The sequence below is a fragment of the Zingiber officinale genome, chromosome 9B (genome assembly GCF_018446385.1).
Source record: "Zingiber officinale cultivar Zhangliang chromosome 9B, Zo_v1.1, whole genome shotgun sequence".
NCBI lineage: Eukaryota > Viridiplantae > Streptophyta > Magnoliopsida > Zingiberales > Zingiberaceae > Zingiber > Zingiber officinale.
This window is the reverse complement of record NC_056003.1, coordinates 73,419,116-73,438,694: the sequence shown is the minus strand read 5'-3', so window position 1 is coordinate 73,438,694 and position 19,579 is coordinate 73,419,116.

Sequence of the window (19,579 nt, the reverse complement as noted above, 5' to 3'; positions counted from 1 at the left end):
AAAGACAACGGTTTGGTATAAAACCATTGTCGTTTGAGTATTGTTGAATGACGTTTTTCTTGTAGTGCACTCAGGAGAGTATACATGTTGCTAGTTTGATCCTCTAGATCGACTGAGCCTTTGCTCAGTGCTTGAGTCTTCAGGTTTTTCCGCTGGACGTCCGCTCCACGACCCGCCCAGACTTTCCACCCGATTCGTGACAAACGGATTTTCACCTAGAGTTTCTGCCTCTAGGACTTTTGCCTGAATACCTCGACCCGCCAAGGCTTCACTCGTAGGGTTACCACCCCCTAGGTCCTAGGGTTACCAACCCCTAGGGTTTTCCCTTTGTCTAACCGTAGCTAGGAATTGTTGGACCCCTCGATTGTTTTGATGTGATCAACCAAGTTAGTTAGGCCCTGTTTATATTTGATCCTTGTGTCTAAGTGTGAAGGAACTTAGAAGCACTGGAAGTCGAGCAGAAGATGCAGCTAGCGAGAAGGACGACACGGGAAGGGAGCCGACGGGCTCGGTGCGTCAGAAGGATGAGAGAGCTGCGGAAGAGTACATCGGTGGGCGAGAAGAATGTGCGTGACGTTCGAGGGATGTAAACCCGGGACAAAAGCCTACTCAAGGAAAAGGCTGAAAAGTATGTTCGAGTGAGCTCTATTTCGGTTGGCCGTAATCACCCAATCAAATCGGAGCTTCAGAAGGAGAAAGGAAGCCAAAAGGAGCTGAAGAAGCATGCCAGAGGCGCCTCAGACCAATGCTGAAGGTGCCTCAGCTGTCTCCACTGTCTGAGGCACCTCAGACAGCTTGGAGGCACCTCAGACCCAGTCTGAGGCACCTCCAAGGCCATTTGAGGCACCTCAGACCCAGTCCGAGGTGCCTCCAAGGCTATTTGAGGCACCTCAGACCCAGTAAAACTTGTCGTTTGCAATCGGATAAAGTTTTATTCGGTCAAACTGCTTGGAGGCGCCTTGGACCTTGTTGGAGGTGCCTTGGACCTTGTTGGAGGTGCCTTGGACCTTCGAGATAGGATTTCTAGGAGCTATTTAAAGGCCCCTAGAGCTAGGAAATAACCATTCATTCAAGCAATTAACTTTATAATCAATTCCTAGCAACTAGTGAGCGTTCTAAGTATAAAAAGGCTTCTCCGCCTATAGTGAAGGAGACTCTTCTAGTGGAGCTGTTCAACCGCCTTCGATTAACAACCGTCTTGGTTGTAACCAAGTCAATCTCTGGTCTCCCTTTTCTTTTCTGTTATTTCATTATTTTTATAGTTACTATTATTTTAAGTTGAAAGTCTAGAGGAGGCTATACTTTTATTTTCAAGCAATTCACCCCCCCTCTTGCCGGCCCCGCTGCACCAACAGGAATTTTCTTCACCTAGGGTTACCACCTCCTAGGGGTTTCCACCCGCCTAACCGCAATTAGTACTTTTGCCTAAGTACACTTAGGACTTTTCTGCAATCTCATTCAAACATGTTAGATCAAAAGACAACCTAACTTTGAACCATTTGACATATTCAAAATACAAGTTCGATCGTCGGATGCTTCCCGCACCAAAAATCTCCCCCTTTTTGATTATGGCAACACGGTTCAAAGTTAAGTAAAAATATAACAAACAATAAATATAAAAATTTAAACATGAGCATCAATGTAATGAAACTTATGCTATGCTCATTTTATTTTGTTAAATTCTTAATTTCTTAATTTTGACTATCCTCTCCCCCTTTGACATAAATCAAAAAGAATACTAAGAAGAGAGAAAATTTTTTTAGTCTATTTAACTTTAAGCTCCCCCTGAAGAGTAGCTCTTAGTAAAATTTAGCTTTGAAAATACTTACCTTTTTCAATAAAATTTAGATGAACTTAAGTTTTAAAGATTTTATAGCTTTAAAATAATTTTTGAAGACATGCTTAGCTAAATTGAAAATACTTTAACTTTTTCAACAAAATTTAATTCTTTTAGCTTTGAAAAAACTTAGATTTTACGAAAGACTTAGCTAATTGTTTTGAAAATATTTGTTTTGTCAAGTATTTAGCCTTTTAAATTAAAAAAAACTTAGCTTTAAAAAGACTTTGAGAACTTTAACACTTAGTTTGAAGATTTTTTTTTTTTAAAAAAAACTTAAAATATTTTATCAAATACTTAGTTTAAAAAAACTTTATATAAAAACAACTTTAACCCTTAAAAAAAATTTAACTTGACTTCTCTCACTCCTCCTTGATTAATGCTTTAAACATTTTGAGGATCCTAGAGTCCAAACATGTAAATAAAAATAAAAAGAATAAAAGTTATTACTTTCCTGATTTTCCATCTCACCTATTATAGGTTATCAAGCATGTTCAGCTTATGAGTGCGTGTGAGACGGAGTTAACTTTATTTAATTTTATTAATATTTGAAATTGACATATGTTTGAATTTTCAATGAATTTGATTACAAATGAGTAAGCATTTAAAATTTTGAAAATTAATTCAATTTGAAATTATAACTTGAAAATATAATTTAAAAATTAATTATCATTAAAATTTTGAATAAAATATAATTTGAAAATTAATGATCATATGATTTGAAAAGTAATTAAGATTTTGGATTAATTATCATTAAGACTTTGAATTAAATATAATTTGGAAATTAATTATCATATGATTTGAATGTTAATTAAGATTTTAAGAATTTAACAATTAATAATTTGAAATTTAATTATGATTTGAAAATTAATAATAATTAACTTTTTGAAAATAATCTAAACAATAATTTCATTATGATTTAAACATTTTGAAATTAATTTTTTAAAGTTAATTAAGTTAATTTAATTAATTTGGTACTACTTTAAACCTAGATCTATCTCACCCTTTTCTAAGTTATCAATCAGGGAACCTTAATAATTTTGTGAGATGGTTAACTTTAATCTTCAATTAAATTCCATCTATGGATTGATTTACATTTGGGTTAGACTCAGGTTATAAAACAAGTTAATTAAATATTTATTTCAAAGGTCAGCTTCCAGGCTATGGTGAGGCACTAGGCCTTTTTGGGTATGAGATCATCCACCACTTCTAGACAAAGCCTTTCAAAGAAATTGAATATTTAATTTCCTTATTTTAACTCCTAGGTCTAACTAGTCAAGTGTAAATCATGCCTATGTCCTTAACTAGCCTAATCTAAGCATGTATCATGTAAACAGTAAAGCAAGCATCAAACAAATCTATCTATTGATAAAAATAGTCTTTTTATTGGCTCCCCCTGGATCATAGCCTCGATAGGGTATATCAAGGTAATGGATTTGATCCTTAGGGACCCAATATAGTCCAAGCCCAGCTTGATTAACCAAGTTTGACTTGGGGGCCCATGCTTGGACTATGCTTCTATTTAATCTATTTATAATTGACAGATATGATTTGAATTTTTATTTATGATTAAACCCAAGTTCAGATTTATTGTAAATGACTCTTTGTTTTCCAAGAATCAGATAAATATTCTTGGAACCCAACATGAACCGTTCCAATGTGTCTTTAAGTTCTTTAACTTGAGTTTTCAAATTAGAATTTTCTTCCTCAGGTCGTTGAACTTGAGTTGAGCTTCCAATTTGAACTGGCTCAGTCAAAGGACTCGAGTTAGTCACTTCCTTAAGGGTTGTTACCTCCTTTTGGAGTGACTTGACCTTGATGTTGGATTTAGACAATTTCTTTAACAAATAAAAAACTAAGTTTTGTAAATTGTCTAATTGAGTCTTGTCGAATAGAGAACTTACACTGGGGTTAGGCCCTTCAGAAATGGATACAGATTTGTGGCTTCTCTCATACTTGGTTTCTGATTCGCTCTCGATTTCTGAATCGGACTTAATTTTGGCAACATGTGCTTGTACTGGTAGAGCGAGGAAGCTTGATTCTTTTTCTTCTTCGGACTCGAATTCATCTGATGACTCGGACCAAGTTGCCTTCAACACCTTCCTTCTTCATTACTTCTGGTTTGGACAATCCAGCTTGTAGTGTCCCTTCTGTTTGCAGCTGTATCATGTAACTCCAGTCTTGACTTTCGTGTTTGTTTGAGTCACCTTTTTCTTTTTGTACATCTTTCGTCCGAGTTTTATGAGCTCGGCAGTAATCTCATCGTTGTCTTCAAAATCTGATTCATCTTTGGACTCGGATTGGGTTTTGCGCTTCGGTTTAGGTTCCCGGGTTCTGCTTGTACCTACAATTAAGGCAATACCCTTCTCGACCGATCGAGCATTAATTTGTTCATGTAATTCAAATTCAAAAAATAATTCCTCAAGTTTAATTAAGGATAAATCCTTGGATACCTTGTAAGCATCTACCATGGATGCCCACAAGTTATTCCTTAGAAAGGCATTAAGGGCGTACCTTAGGACATCGCGGTTCTCCACTTTTTGTCCAATTGCGTGGTGTCCGTTGAGCAGATCTTGTATATGGGCATGAAGCTAGCTAGCCATCTCACCTTCTTGCATTTTAATGTTATATAATTTATTAAACAGTAAGTTACGCTTACTAACCTTTGTGTCAGACGTGCCCTCATGCAACTTGATCAGCTTTTCTAACAATTCTTTGGTGCTTGAGAATGGGCCGACGCGGTTAAGCTCCTCCTTCGTTAGTCCACATTGGAGGGTGCAGGTCGCTTTGGCGTTGGCCTCGACCTTCTTGATTATGCTTGCATCCAAGTTCTCGTATGGTACCGATTTTCGCGAGTCGTCGAGTGGAAGAACGATACTAGTCTTGATGATTGTCCACATCTCGAACTGGATTTGAAGATATGACTCCATTCGACCCTTCCATTAACCGAAATCTTTGTCGATGAAGACGGAGAGCAGGCAGTGTTGTAGCCTTCTTGATGGGCCATTACTGTAAAGAAAATCTCGCACACACGGGAAAACAAACACTTGTTCCAAGACATAGTCTTAGATTAGTAGTGCGGGATAAAGAGAGAATAAACTCACGAACTCGAGTGGTGTTGCACTAAATTCGAGGAAAAAATTTGATTACGAAAAAAGAAATAGATTGGAAGGCGGCAATAATACTAATTTCGATCGACTCCAAAAAATTGAAAAATCACTACGAAAAAATTACTTGACCGGTGTGTTGGGTTCTTCGGGCCGCGAAAACCGCTTTTTCGCGTCGCGGAAACCCCGAGTCACCCAAAGCCATGGATCTCGTGCAAAGATTCGTAAACAAAATTATCGAAAAACCTTTTCTTGTACGAGTTTCAAAAACTTTAGATCTACTCCTAGATCTATGTGTTGAGAACTTTACCCTTGTTGCGTGCCCTTTCGCGTTCCCGCTCTTCCAAGGAGTTGCCGGATCTCAAGACCGTCAAGCGCCGGTCCTCTAGAAGTATCCACATGGACACGTAGGTGGAGAAACCTCACACAAAAGGTGTGCTAGCACCTTGGTGAGATTCGGCCAAGCAAGGAGGAGAGGGAGAGGGAGAGCTTGAGAGCTTGAGGAAGAAGAAAGGAGTAAATGAGGAGTTGAATCAAAAATTCATTTTCTTCCCCTCACTAAAGTTGCCGGCCACACTAGGAGGTGTAAAACCCCCACATTAATTCCAATTAATGTGGAGACCATTAAGAGTTGTAACCCCCATGAGGTGGCACTCTAGGATTATGTGGATCAACACTATTGGTCCACATCTTGCCACCTCACTATATGACATGGCAACAAGTGTAACCTCCTTATTTAATGTGGGCCGGACACATTAAATGCAATGGAGGCTTGTAACCTCCATGAGGTGGCACACATTGATGATGTGGAGCAATCCTATTGGTCCACATCTTGCCAACTCACTAGTGATGTGGCAAAAAGTCAAGTCAAACATGACTTTTTCTCCTCCTCTCAAATCAAGTCAAACTTGATCATATCTCTCTCATGGTTGATCTAATCCAACCATATGATTCAAGCCAACTTAATATAATGAATCTAATTCATTAAATTAAGTTGATTTAATGAGTCATAATCTAAATTAGACTCATTGAATACATGAATCAACTTGAGTCCAACTCAATTAGCCCAATTTGGATTACTCTTAATCCAATATGATTCATCGCATGAATCTAATCCTCTTGGTTCATCATATGAACCAAATCTCCATCTAATTGTCCTTAGTGTGTGACCCTATAGGTTCTTGTAACGTTGGCAATGCCCTAAACCCATTTAGGAGCATAATTAATGAGCGGTATCTAGCAATACATCATTACTACCCAAGTTACAAGAATGTCGAGATCCGACATCACCTTGTGACTACCAATTGTGACTCCTCACAAAATATGTGACAAATGTCATTCTATCCTTGACATCTAGATTGATCAATGTGAGGCATAGACCATGTCATCCTCTAATCAAATTAAATCTTGAACTCCAAGTAGACTCACTCGATCAAATGAGCTCAACATCTCATGTTGACTCATTTAGGCATGGCCATGCACTTCGTGGTCTAACTCTATCAAGAATATTGATGTCGCTCCCGTCATATGGGAGGGATAGATCCCATCTACATCACTCACATCCCTCTGCATAATTTATTACATACCCAGTAATCGCCTTTATAGTCCACCCTGTTACGGGTGACGTTTGACGAAACCAAAGTACATAACTCCTTATGTAGGGATCCATGGTGACTTCAGGTCAAAGGACTAATAGTCATACTAATAGCCACATGAGAAAGTATATGACACTCATATAACGATCCATGATACTTTCTCATGGCGGGTCATTCAGTATACATTCTCTAATGCATACCCATGTGTCAGCTTGATATCTCTTTATCCATGACTTGTGAGATCAAGTCATCGAGGTGACCTACATGCTAGTCTTATTATATTAAAATTGTCCCTGAATGTTAATACTCGACTAGGAATGATTTAGAGTAGTGTTCCCTATATCATCTCACTATCGATTCAACCAATCGATTGATATAGGTAAGAACCTTTCTACTCTAAGACGTTACTATACTTATTTTATTTGGCACTAATACAAATAAGCATAATTACCAAAAACCAAATGCCTTAATATATATACATGAATATGATATACATGAGTCCATACAATCATCAAATGATTGGCTCTAGGGCTCTAACTAACAATCTCCCACTAGCACTAGTGCCAATCAGTATAGGCTTTAAGGCCTAATGACCTAGTGTGACCATCATGCTTCCTCTGTGCCAAAGCCTTGGTTAAGGGATTTGCGATGTTAGCCTCTGTAGATACTCTGCAAATCTTCACATCTCCTCTATCGATAATCTCTCTAATGAGATGGAAACGTTGTAGAATTGCTGTGAACTCTGCCAGCTCATAGCACTACCATTCAAGCAAAACATGAACCTCAACTGTGATCTTTAATCATCTTGATCGGTCTGGAAGCTAGCATCACTGTAACCCTTTACAGCTAGCTTATCATTGCCTCCATATATCAAGAAATATTCTTTAGTCCTTCTTAAGTACTTAAGAATATTCTTGACCATTATCCAGTGACTTTCACCTAGATCTGACTGGTATCTGCTCGTCATGCTCAAAGCATACGAGACATCAGGTCGAGTACATAGCATGGCGTACATGATCGATCCTATGGCTGAGGCATAAAGGATCTGATCCATGCGGTCTCTGTCCTCTCTAGAAGAGGGACCTTGAGTCTATGAAAGACTCACGCCATGTGACATCGGCAGAAATCCCTTCTTGGAGTTCTGCATGGCAAACCGTAGGAGTACCTCATCAATGTATGTACTCTGACTTAGGCCAAGCAATCTCTTAGATCTATCTCTATAGATCTGTATCCCAAGAATGCGGGATGCCTCACCTAAGTCCTTTATTGAGAAGCAACTCCCTAGCCAGGTCTTGACAGACTGAAGCATAGGGATGTCCTTCCCAATGAGTAGTATGTCATCCACATACAATATGAGGAAGACAACTATGTTTTCTACAACCTTCTTGTAGACACAAGGCTCATCTTCATTCTTGATGAAACCAAACTGTTTGATCGCATCATCGAATCGAAGATTCCAGCTCCGAGAATGGCCTCTAGCCATTTCTCGGAATCTGGTCTCATCACAGCTTCCTAATAAGTGGTGGGCTCATCCTCTATGAACACAATGTCATCATGGTCAGACAAGAGAAATGAGTATCTCTCAGGCTGACGACGTACCCTATCAGACCTGCGAAGAGGTATGTCTACTTGAACTGGTTGTTGTTCCTCAACTCTTTGTGGAACAACATCATCCACAACACTTTGTGGTTCCAGTTCAATTCCCATCGAGGCATTAATGCTATTGTTCGCATCTTGAACTTCTTCAAGATCGAACGCGCTCCCACTAGTCTTTCTAGAAACAAAGACCCTTTCTAGAAAGACCCCAGTCTTTGCCACAACTACCTTGTGCTGACTGGGAATGGAGAAGTAATATCCCTTAGTTTCCTTGGGATATCCAATGAAATAGCACTTGTCGGATTTGGGTCCTAATTTGTCTGAGACTTGACGTCGTACGAAAGCCTCTCAGCCCCAAATCGTCATGAAAGACACCTGGACATCTCTCCCAGTCTATATCCTATATGGTGTCTTTATCACGGCCTTGGATGGAACTCGGTTGAGAATGAAAGCTGCCGTGTCTAGAGCATATCCCCATAGATATGTCAGAAGATCTGTGTGACTCATTATAGATCGTACCATATCTAATAGGGTACGATTCCTCCTTTCGGATACACCATTCCACTGTGGTGTTCCAGGAGGAGTGAGTTGGGATAGAATCCCACACTCAGCTAAATAGTCATGAAACTCATGGCTTAAGTATTCACCACCTCGATCTGATCGAAGTATTTTAATACTCTTGCCAAGCTGGTTCTGTACTTCATTCTTGAATTCTTTGAACTTTTCAAAGGATTCGGACTTATGTGTCATCAAGTACACATAACCATATCTACTGAAGTCATAAGTAAATGTGATGAAGTATCTATAACCGGCTCTAGCAGCGACATTGAAAGGGCCACATACATCACTATGTATGAGTCCTAACAAATCAGTCGCTCTCTCGCTGTGCCCACTAAAGGGAGTCTTGGTCATCTTGCCTCGTAGGCATGACTCGCATATCTCATATGATTCAAAATCAAATGAGTCCAGCAAACCATCCTTATGGAGCTGGGATAAGCGCTTGTCATTTATATGACCTAAGCGATAGTGCCAGAGATTGGTGTGGTTCATATCGTTCGAGTTGAACCTCTTGGTACTAACGTTATATATAGAGCTCTCAAGGTCTAGAATATAGAGTCCATTCATCAGAGGTGCACTACAATAGAATATATCGTTTAAATAGACAGAACAACATTTGTTCTTTATTATAAACGTCAATCCTTTCTTATCCAAACAAGAAACTGATATAATGTTCTTAGTTAATGCAGGCACATAACAAAAATTGTCTAACTCTAGTATAAGCCCAGAGGGCAGAGATAGAAAATAAGTCCCTACAGCAATAGCAGCAACCCGTGCTCCATTGCCTACGCGTAGATCTATCTCGCCCTTCGTCAATGCCCTGCTATTCCTCATCGCTTGTACATTAGTACAAATGTGCGAAGCACATCCGGTATCTAATACCCACGATGAAGAAATAGAGAGGTTGACTTATATAACATGTATACCTGAAGTAGAAATCTTATTTCTCTTCTTCTTAAGATCTTCCAGGTATTCTTTGGAGTTCCTCTTCCAGTGCCCTGCTTGTCCTTGATATAGTTGACGAAGATGTTCAACCATATCGTAAGCACACATCAACTCATGTTGCTTCTGAAGCTCAGAGTTCATGGTTGCGAGCATTAGACAGGACACATCTAATGCGTCATCTTGATGCTTCTTGTAAGCATCTCGGTCAGCTCGCGTGGCAGTGGTAGGAGGAGCCTCCGGAATGGGCTACTCCAGAACGTACAGTTTACATTCCTGAGTGAGAACTATTCTCAGGTTCCTGTACCAGTCCAAGAAATTTGCTTTGTTGAGCTTGTCCTTCTTAAGGACAGAACGCAGGGAGAAAGAGTTCGTATTCGACGTCATGGTTATCTACAACAGAAAAATTTGCAGAAATAAATATCATATTCTTAAAATCATTTAATTAGGCCTTTAATTAAATAATGCTCCCACTGAATTCTATAATTCTTGTGGGACAAGATCCACATCATACTAATCCTTGAGTTATCTTTGGCTAATACGCCCAAGGCTTAGCATGATCGGTAGGTAACGATTACCAATTACATCTCTATGCAACTCTTGTTTATAGAATCAATATCCGCATTTATATTAAAACTCGAGTTAGCTTTGGCTAATACGCCCGAGAGTTAATATAAACGTGATTTTGTCCTACCTTTCCCACTATTGGAAGAATGCCTATAGTTGACTCGATCCAACCGAGTAACTAGGAATACTCAATCTAATTGAGTTTGTATTCACCCATGTGTTGATAGGCGGGACCAAGATTATCCCTCCTTACCCTACCAAGATAATATGTATTGCTCTGCTTTGGCAGATTCAACAATACATGTGATCGAGGCAGTGATAGGTATCACGGCACGGTTAGGCATTTAGTTGTTGGTTCGATCTAGATCTAATCTAATCGGGAAGGATGCATCTTGTGAATGACTTAGATCTAATCTAATTGCAAGGGTGCATCATGTGCATGACTTAGATCTAATCTAATCGTTAAGGCACTAATTAATTAATTAATTATTAAACATGCATCAGATACATAACAATTAATTAATTAATCTATTTGTGATTTAGTCATGGCCCTACTACGATCTTCTCAAGCCAATGAGAAGATCGAATGGTCAACCTAGGGTCAACAGCTTCTCCAAGCTCCTCCCTTTGACCACCTTGTGTTGCTCGTGCCCGCCTCGGAACTCCGTCTCGTGTGGACCCTCCACCGCTCCAATTTGTACATTACAATTTGAAACTCGAGTTACATTCGAGTCTAAATCTAATTTATAACCAGAATAAGAGAAAAGCACGACGCGCAGGCCGTGGGAAAAAAAATAAAAATACAGCACACACAATCATATGACGGCACGCAGGCCGTATTATGAATTACAACACAAATCCAATCTTATTGGGTATTTTGAGCCATGACTATCACAAATTAATATATAATTCAAAATTATATATTTTTCATAATTTTTATGTAATTTTAAAAATAATTTTTACAATTTTTATGAGTAAAATTTCCCGGCGGACCCGTTTTAACGATTTCGGGCGCAATCGCGGAACGGATCCCCTTGCGGGGCCAGGGGCATCGCCCCTACCCACGATCTAACCATCGCGAGGATTCCTTTGCGATCCAACAGCGCCTAAACCCGCTGTCCCAAAATGATTTGGGCTGAGACATTGCCGTTTCGGAAATATCTTCCCGGCGGGTTCGTTTTTAGCGATTTCGGGTGCAATTGCGGAGCAAACCTCCTTGCGGGGTTAGGGGCAGTACCCCTACCCGCGATCTAACCATCGCGATTTGCTCCTAAGCGATCTAATGGCACTCAAGCCCGCTGTCCCAAAAAATTTTGGGGCAAAACGAAGCCGTTTTGGAAAAATCTTTCCGGTAGCCGAAGCCTACAAGCATCTAAACACTTGTGCTTCGATTACTCGAGAAAAATACTCATAAAAACCCAAAAATCATAATTTTACAGAAAATTACAGAAACTTTAGTTTTCATAAAACCAAAAAACAAACTCGTACTCGCCTTGCTCGTGGATCTGATACCACTGTTGGGTTCTTCGGGCCGCGAAAACCGCTTTTTCGCGTCGCGGAAACCCCGAGTCACCCAAAGCCATGGATCTCGTGCAAAGATTCGTAAACAAAATTATCGAAAAACCTTTTCTTGTACGAGTTTCAAAATCTTTAGATCTACTCCTAGATCTATGTGTTGAGAACTTTACCCTTGTTGCGTGCCCTTTCGCGTTCCCGCTCTTCCAAGGAGTTGCCGGATCTCAAGACCGTCAAGCGCCGGTCCTCTAGAAGTATCCACATGGACACGTAGGTGGAGAAACCTCACACAAAAGGTGTGCTAGCACCTTGGTGAGATTCGGCCAAGCAAGGAGGAGAGGGAGAGGGAGAGCTTGAGAGCTTGAGGAAGAAGAAAGGAGTAAATGAGGAGTTGAATCAAAAAATCATTTTCTTCCCCTCACTAAACTGGCCGGCCACACTAGGAGGTGTAAAACCCCCACATTAATTCCAATTAATGTGGAGACCATTAAGAGTTGTAACCCCCATGAGGTGGCACTCTAGGATGATGTGGATCAACACTATTGGTCCACATCTTGCCACCTCACTAAATGACATGGCAACAAGTGTAACCTCCTCATTTAATGTGGACCGGCCACATTAAATGCTATGGAGGCTTGTAACCTCCATAAGGTGGCACACTTTGATGATGTGGAGCAATCCTATTGGTCCACATCTTGCCAACTCACTAGTGATGTGGCAAAAAGTCAAGTCAAACATGACTTTTTCTCTTCCTCTCAAATCAAGTCAAACTTGATCAAATCTCTCTCATGGTTGATCTAATCCAACCATATGATTCAAGCCAACTTAATATAATGAATCTAATTCATTAAATTAAGTTGATTTAATGAGTCATAATCTAAATTAGACTCATTGAATACATGAATCAACTTGAGTCCAACTCAATTAGCCCAATATGGATTACTCTTAATCCAATATGATTCATCGCATGAATCTAATCCTCTTGGTTCATCATATGAACCAAATCTCCATCTAATTGTCCTTAGTGTGTGACCCTATAGGTTCTTGTAACGTTGGCAATGCCCTAAACCCATTTAGGAGCATAAGTAATGAGCGGTATCTAGCAACACATCATTACTACCCAAGTTACAAGAATGTCGAGATCCGACATCACCTTGTGACTACCAATTGTGACTCCTCACAAAATATGTGACAAATGTCCTTCTATCGTTGACATCTAGATTGATCAATGTGAGACATAGACCGTGTCATCCTCTAATCAATCTAAATCTTGAACTCCAAGTAGACTCACTCGATCAAATGAGCTCAACATCTCATGTTGACTCATTTGGGCATGGCCATGCACTTCGTGGTCTAACTCTATCAAGAATATTGATGTCGCTCCCGTCATATGGGAGGGATAGATCTCATCTACATCACTGACATCCCTCTGCATAATTTATTATATACCTAGTAATCGCCTTTATAGTCCACCCTGTTACGGGTGACGTTTGACGAAACCAAAGTACATAACTCCTTATGTAGGGATCCATGGTGACTTCAGGTCAAAGGACTAATAGTCATACTAATAGCCACATGAGAAAGTATATGACACTCATATAACGATCCATGATACTTTCTCATGGCGGGTCATTCAGTATACATTCTCTAATTCATACCCATGTGTCAGCTTGATATCTCTATATCCATGACTTGTGAGATCAAGTCATCGAGCTGACCTCCATGCTAGTATTATTGTATTAACATTGTCCCTGAATGTTAATACTCGACTAGGAATGATTTAGAGTAGTGTTCCCTATATCATCTCACTATCGATTCAACCAATCGATTGATATAGGTAAGAACCTTTCTACTCTAGGACGTTACTATACTTAATTTATCTGGCACTAATACAAATAAGCATAATAACCAAAAACCAAATGCCTTAATATATATACATGAATATGATATACATGAGTTCATACAATCATCAAATGATTGGCTCTAGGGCTCTAACTAACATGGTGGTTGCACCAAATCGAAGCGACCCTACTCTGATACCAATTATTGGATCAAAAAGCGCTAGAGTGGGGGGGGGGATGAATAGCGCTCGTGGCTTTCACTTATTATTTTGGAAAATCAACGAGTAAATGTAGCGGAAACATAAAACAAACACAGAAAGACATCAAGTTTTTTTACTTGGACCGGAGCCTTGGGTGACTCCTACTCCAAGGCCCACGCTCGTTGAGTGTTTACTTTGGGAAACAACTATAAGTTCACAAATATTACAAGAGATTATTACAATAATACTGTACTAAAAAATTATACCGACAATAAGCAATTGAAACTTCACAGCTTCGGGTTGTTGGGGTCTTGTTATAGCTCAACCGAATCATCTCATTAGCAGTGCACTGAAGAAAGATTGCTTTTTCAATATTGTTCCAAGCTGCTGGTCGAGACTGGCTGATATAAGTTGTTGAGGGCCCCTTCAAGGCCCTTAAGGATGTCTCAATCATCGGTGGATTCGCAGCATGGATAAGATTCGCAACTCCCACAACTTATCCTCTTGAGGGTGCCTCCAAGGCTGTCTGAGGTGCCTCTAGCTCCGCTGCGCAGACTCCTTAGCCCTTGCACCCGAGGCGCCTCCAAGCTCCATGGAGGGCACCTCGGGTACTGTTCATCCGAGGCAAAACTTGCTCTTTTGTCCCTGTAAGATATGTTAGTTCCAAAATACCAAGCATACCCTGCAACACAAATTTATCACATAATAATAACATAAACATAAATGTCTGACAGTCACCGGACTGTCCAGTTCTGACTTCGAATTTCTGTCCGGAAACCCTCGGTCGAACCGACGTCTAATGTTCCCTTAGCGGGGAACACGTCCTCACCTACTTCACTCAGAAGAGTATACCTATTGCCAGTTCGATCCTCCAGATAGACTGGGATTTTGCTCAGTACGCGAGTCTTTAGGTCTTTCTGCTGGACGTCCACTCCACATGCCGCCCAGACTTTCCACCCGATCTGCGACATCGGGATTTTCACCTAGAGTTTCCCGACTCTAGTACTTTTTCCCGAAGACCTTAACCCACCAAGGCTTTCCGCCTAGGGTTACCACCCCCTAGGACCTAGGGTTACTGCCCCCTAGGGTTTTCCCTTTGCCTAATCGCAGCTAGGACTTTTCTTCACCTAGGGTTATCACCCTCTAGGACCTAGGGTTACCACCCCTTAGGATTTTCCACCCGCCTAACCGCAGCTAGGACTTTTGCCTAGGTACACTTAGGACTTTCCTGCAATCTCATTCAAACATGTCAGATCAAAAGATAATCTAACTTTGAACCCTTTAACATAATCAAAACACAAGTTCGATTGTCGGATGCTTCCTGCACCAACACTTACCTCTAAGTCTCTAGAGTTGTAATATGCATCTACTATAGATGATCATTCAGGTGTTTTAATAAAAGCGTCAAGTGCATACCTTGCAAATTTCAGTTGGTTACCTTTTCTCCGAGATTCCTGAGTTCAGTGACTAGTTCCTTTAACTTAGCATGCAGTTTAGGGATTGTTTCACCTTCCTTTAGTCATAGATTCATCAGTTGATTCCGAAGAAGATCTCTTCTTGTAAGCTTGGCTTCAGAGGATCTTTCATGAAGCTCTAGGATTTTTTCCAGAGGTCTTTTACAGACTTGTAAACTTTGATTTTGTTTACCTCTTGTGGTGTCAACGCACTTAGCAGATGGAATTCTGCTTTCTTGTTGGCCACAAACTTGGCTTATTACTTCTTTGTCCAGCTTTCTTCTTTCTTTAACTCCCTATTGCTATCGGTAGGTACTACAAAGCCATTTTTCAAGATTAGAAATATGCTAAAATTAGTTTTGAAATATGCCTCCATTTTCTTCTTCTAATGTGTAAAGTTTTCCTCGAACTTTAGTGGGTGGATGCTTGTTATGGCCATTGTCTATTATGCTTCATTTGAAGGTTAGTCCATCTAAAGTGGTTGGGCTATGATACTAATTGCTGATCCCTTATGCCCGACAAGAGGGGTGAATAGCCCTGCATAAAATAAAATAGCAAACAACTTTCTCAAACAATCGGGCTTAACAAAATTACACACTTAATCAAAAATATAACAAAATTAAAATAAGTATGAGACACGTAAAGTTTTATTTGGTTTGCAATAAGAGGATTGCTACTCCAAGGAAAGTCAGCTCAGTAAGAATATCTCCTTCTTGAATAAAACATCATATGCAAAGAAGCTTCATACATTAAAATGTCACTCGAAAATGAAAGATAGAAAGAAACTTCAAGTATAAAGTGTGTTTTCAGAAAAGGAGAAGACCAGAGCTCTATTTATAGCCCATAGGTTGAAACTGACTGTTTGCTGACGTTGAATAGTCCGGGCACTTGGAAGGGTTTCAGGTGCCTGGGTGTGGATAAAACTTCTTTATCTACATCGTAACGACTCGCGTTGATAAAACTTATCTAGTTCAGGCGCCTAGAAAAGCTCTAGGTGCCCGGACTACCTTTGACAAGGGTGCGTCGAAGAGGCACCTTGGGCTGCCCTAGGTGGTCCAAGCACCTGGACATGGTTCAGAAGCTCGAATAGTCAACTTCTTGTTGACTATCTGGTTTCTCCTCCGTTCGCTTGGGTGATTTCTGTCATCTGGAATAGGGTTAACCCGAGCCCATTTTTCGGCCTTCTCCTTGAGCAAGCTTCCGCTCCAGCTTCTCATCCCTCAGAAACATCGCGTACCTCCTTCTCATCGACCAGCGTACTCTCCCATAGAACCTCATCCCTCGAATGCACTGAGGCCATTGACTCTGCTAGCTGCATCTTTCACTTGACTTCCTATGCTCCTAAGTTCCTGCACACTTAGGCATAAGGATCAAAATACAACAGGAACTAACTTGACTTGATTCATCACATCAAAACTACCATGAGGTACTTGCACCTTGCTCTAATACCAACTTTTCGATCTTAAGAGATTGAGAGGGGGTGGTGAATCTCGATGCTTTAAAAACTTTTCTTTTCTTTCATTAAAGCTCAAGTATGTAGCAGAAATAAAATAAAGAAGAAGACAAAGGACAAATCTTTTTTACTTGATTTGTTGCCTTTGATGACTCCTACTACAAGGCTAGCGATTGTCAATCACTTTTGTTGGGCTATCCAATATAATGATATTGCATAGAATGATATGATAATAGTGACAATCCTACTATCTTCTGAGAATAAGTGCAAGTACAAAAAAGGTTACCAACAATAATAGATTGAAGAGTAAGCGTAGTTGTTGGATAGCTTCTAAGAGCAGAGGTGTTGAACTTGCAAGGATAGTCACGACAGCAGCGGAATGAATCAGAGATGAGAGAGTTGTATTCGGCTCGAATCATAAGGCCTTCTTTTATTGGCATCGTTCGGTCGACTAAAAAAATATTCAGTCAAATGAACGTATTAGTCGACTGAACCGCTTATCGATCGATAAAACTAGGCCCCCTTCTTTGTTTACCATGACCTGATCAGTCCGATCTCATGATTTTCAGTGTTTGGCCGACTGATCATGCTTATTAGTCGATCAAATGTTACATCACCGCAAGTGTACGGTTACATCATTAGTAATATAAAAGATTATCGTATCCATAGGGACTGTTGATTAAGCACTAGTTAACTTCCCACGGCGAATTATCTAGACAAACGTAAAATTGGTTAGGAAATAAAATAAGAGAAAAAAAAGAGGGAAGAGAGAATGGATCTTAAGAGGGGTTGAGCCAAGAGGATGGAGGATGATAGATTCTAGGATTTTGGTTTTCTTGTAATCCTAAGCGATGTTACATAGATTGCTTAGTTCCGATCCTCTATGTTCATGCTCTTGTAGGAAGTTAGATTCATTACCGACTCTCCTCTCCAGTGGATAAGCCGGCATGATCTCCTGCTCCATGTCATATGCTACTAAATGGAAGTGATTCCTATGAAGTCTGTTAGCGGGGCAGCCTTGTCATGACGCCCCTCGGTCATACAATATAGAAACACACTAACACACAATAACATAGAAATAGAAATAGTGATTATGTCTGATCCCCTACTTCCTTGTGGAGATTTGCTTCTCCTTTCAAGCTGATACCCTAGACGTCCGTTAGCGGGGCAACCCTGTCACGACGCCCCTCGGTCATACGATCTAGGGTATTCCCACTACGGGATTAACAATTTGATACAACTATTTGATAAAACATGCAAAAGATATATATAAGCATTCACACACATAAATCATCAAACATGAACAAGGCATTAACAAGTCATTGAGTAGAAATATGGCGAATCCACATAGTGTTACATCTCCATCACATTACAAATACTTCCTACATCCTAGATCTAGAGATCTACTCCATTGCAAAGGAAGAAATACCCCAAAACATAAAGAAAAGCATACTTACAACCCTAGATGTGAGAAGAAGGGGAAGAAGAGATGCTTGCCGATATTTCCGATGTCTTGGGGATACCTCCTTGCTCCGGAGATGGATGGATCTTCAAGGGATGGAAGAGAATGAAGCTCTAGGGTTTACCGCTAAGGGGAGAACCCTTCCCCAAGGAAAGGGGTGAAGTCCCAAACCCAAGATGAGTCAAAGAATGGGGATCTTGACCCTTTTATACCACCTCCAAGCTGGCCAAGAAAACCAGGATTACAGGGGTCCGGTAAACCAGATTTTTCACCCATTAAACCAGGTTTTCTCGTGATTTACCTTAAAGAAAAGTTGTAGCTCTTGAAATTATCTTCAATATGAAACTTGGATCGTGCACTGTGTGTAACCGAGCCGAAAGTTATAGCGGTTCAAGGTTTGATCTGTAGTCTAGGCGGAGGTCCAGTTAAACCCGCAGTTGGGAGGCACGACCGTGCCATTTACCATGGAAAAGACGTGCTATATCTCTATTGGATCTGAAGAAAAGTTATAGATCTTGAAGTCAGCTACGTTTCGGTATAAAGAACATCCCAAAAATCCAACGGAGTGCAAAGTTATTGCCATTTTACGATCAGTTTGCAATCTGCTCAGAATTCAACACAACTCTGTTTTGGCGTGGTACAACCCGTGTTCTTCGTCACACAGCCGTGTGGAATCCACACGACCTCGCCCAAATTTGAGTCACACGACCATGGCCTTGTTCCTCTGTGCCAAAGTCACACGACCGTGTGGATTCACACGGTCGTGGCTTTCCTCGCCTCTGGTAAGTTGACACGGCCGTGTGGGTCACACGACCGTGGTCTTCTTTGTCTCTGGAGCATTGACACAGTCGTGCCATTTGACACGTCCATGTGCTACCTGGCCACAGGGAAGTTGACACGGCAGTGTGGGTCACACGACCTTGGCTTGTTTTGCCTCTAGTTGGGGAGCACAGTCATGTGGGTCACATGGCCTTGGCTTGATTTCTTCTAAAGATGTTCTCTTGTACGTTTTTGCACTATTTTCGCTCCAAATAGCATCCTGTCAATAAAAACAAGGAAATAATAGATCTCTGAACAAAATATAATGGAAGTATGACATTATAAAGAAATAGGGTGTAATAAATATAGATTATGCTAATGAAATACAAGTAGATGTGCGTCCAAATATGCATAAAAGTGTATATAATCTAAGCACATCACACCCCCAGACTTAAAACTTTACTTGTCATCAAGCAAAATCCGCAATCTAGACTCATGTGGTTAGATAGTGCATCATAATATCTATCAAGCTAAACTAATTCTATCAAATGATTTCACTGATGAGCAAGATACAAAAGTAGTTTGAGTATGACCTAGGTATTAGTCCTTCGTGCTCAATACAATAGTGGCCTATGTTTATCAAGTTTCAATCCCTAAGCCTAGTCAAGTCGTTATAGAACTGTATTTCTTATG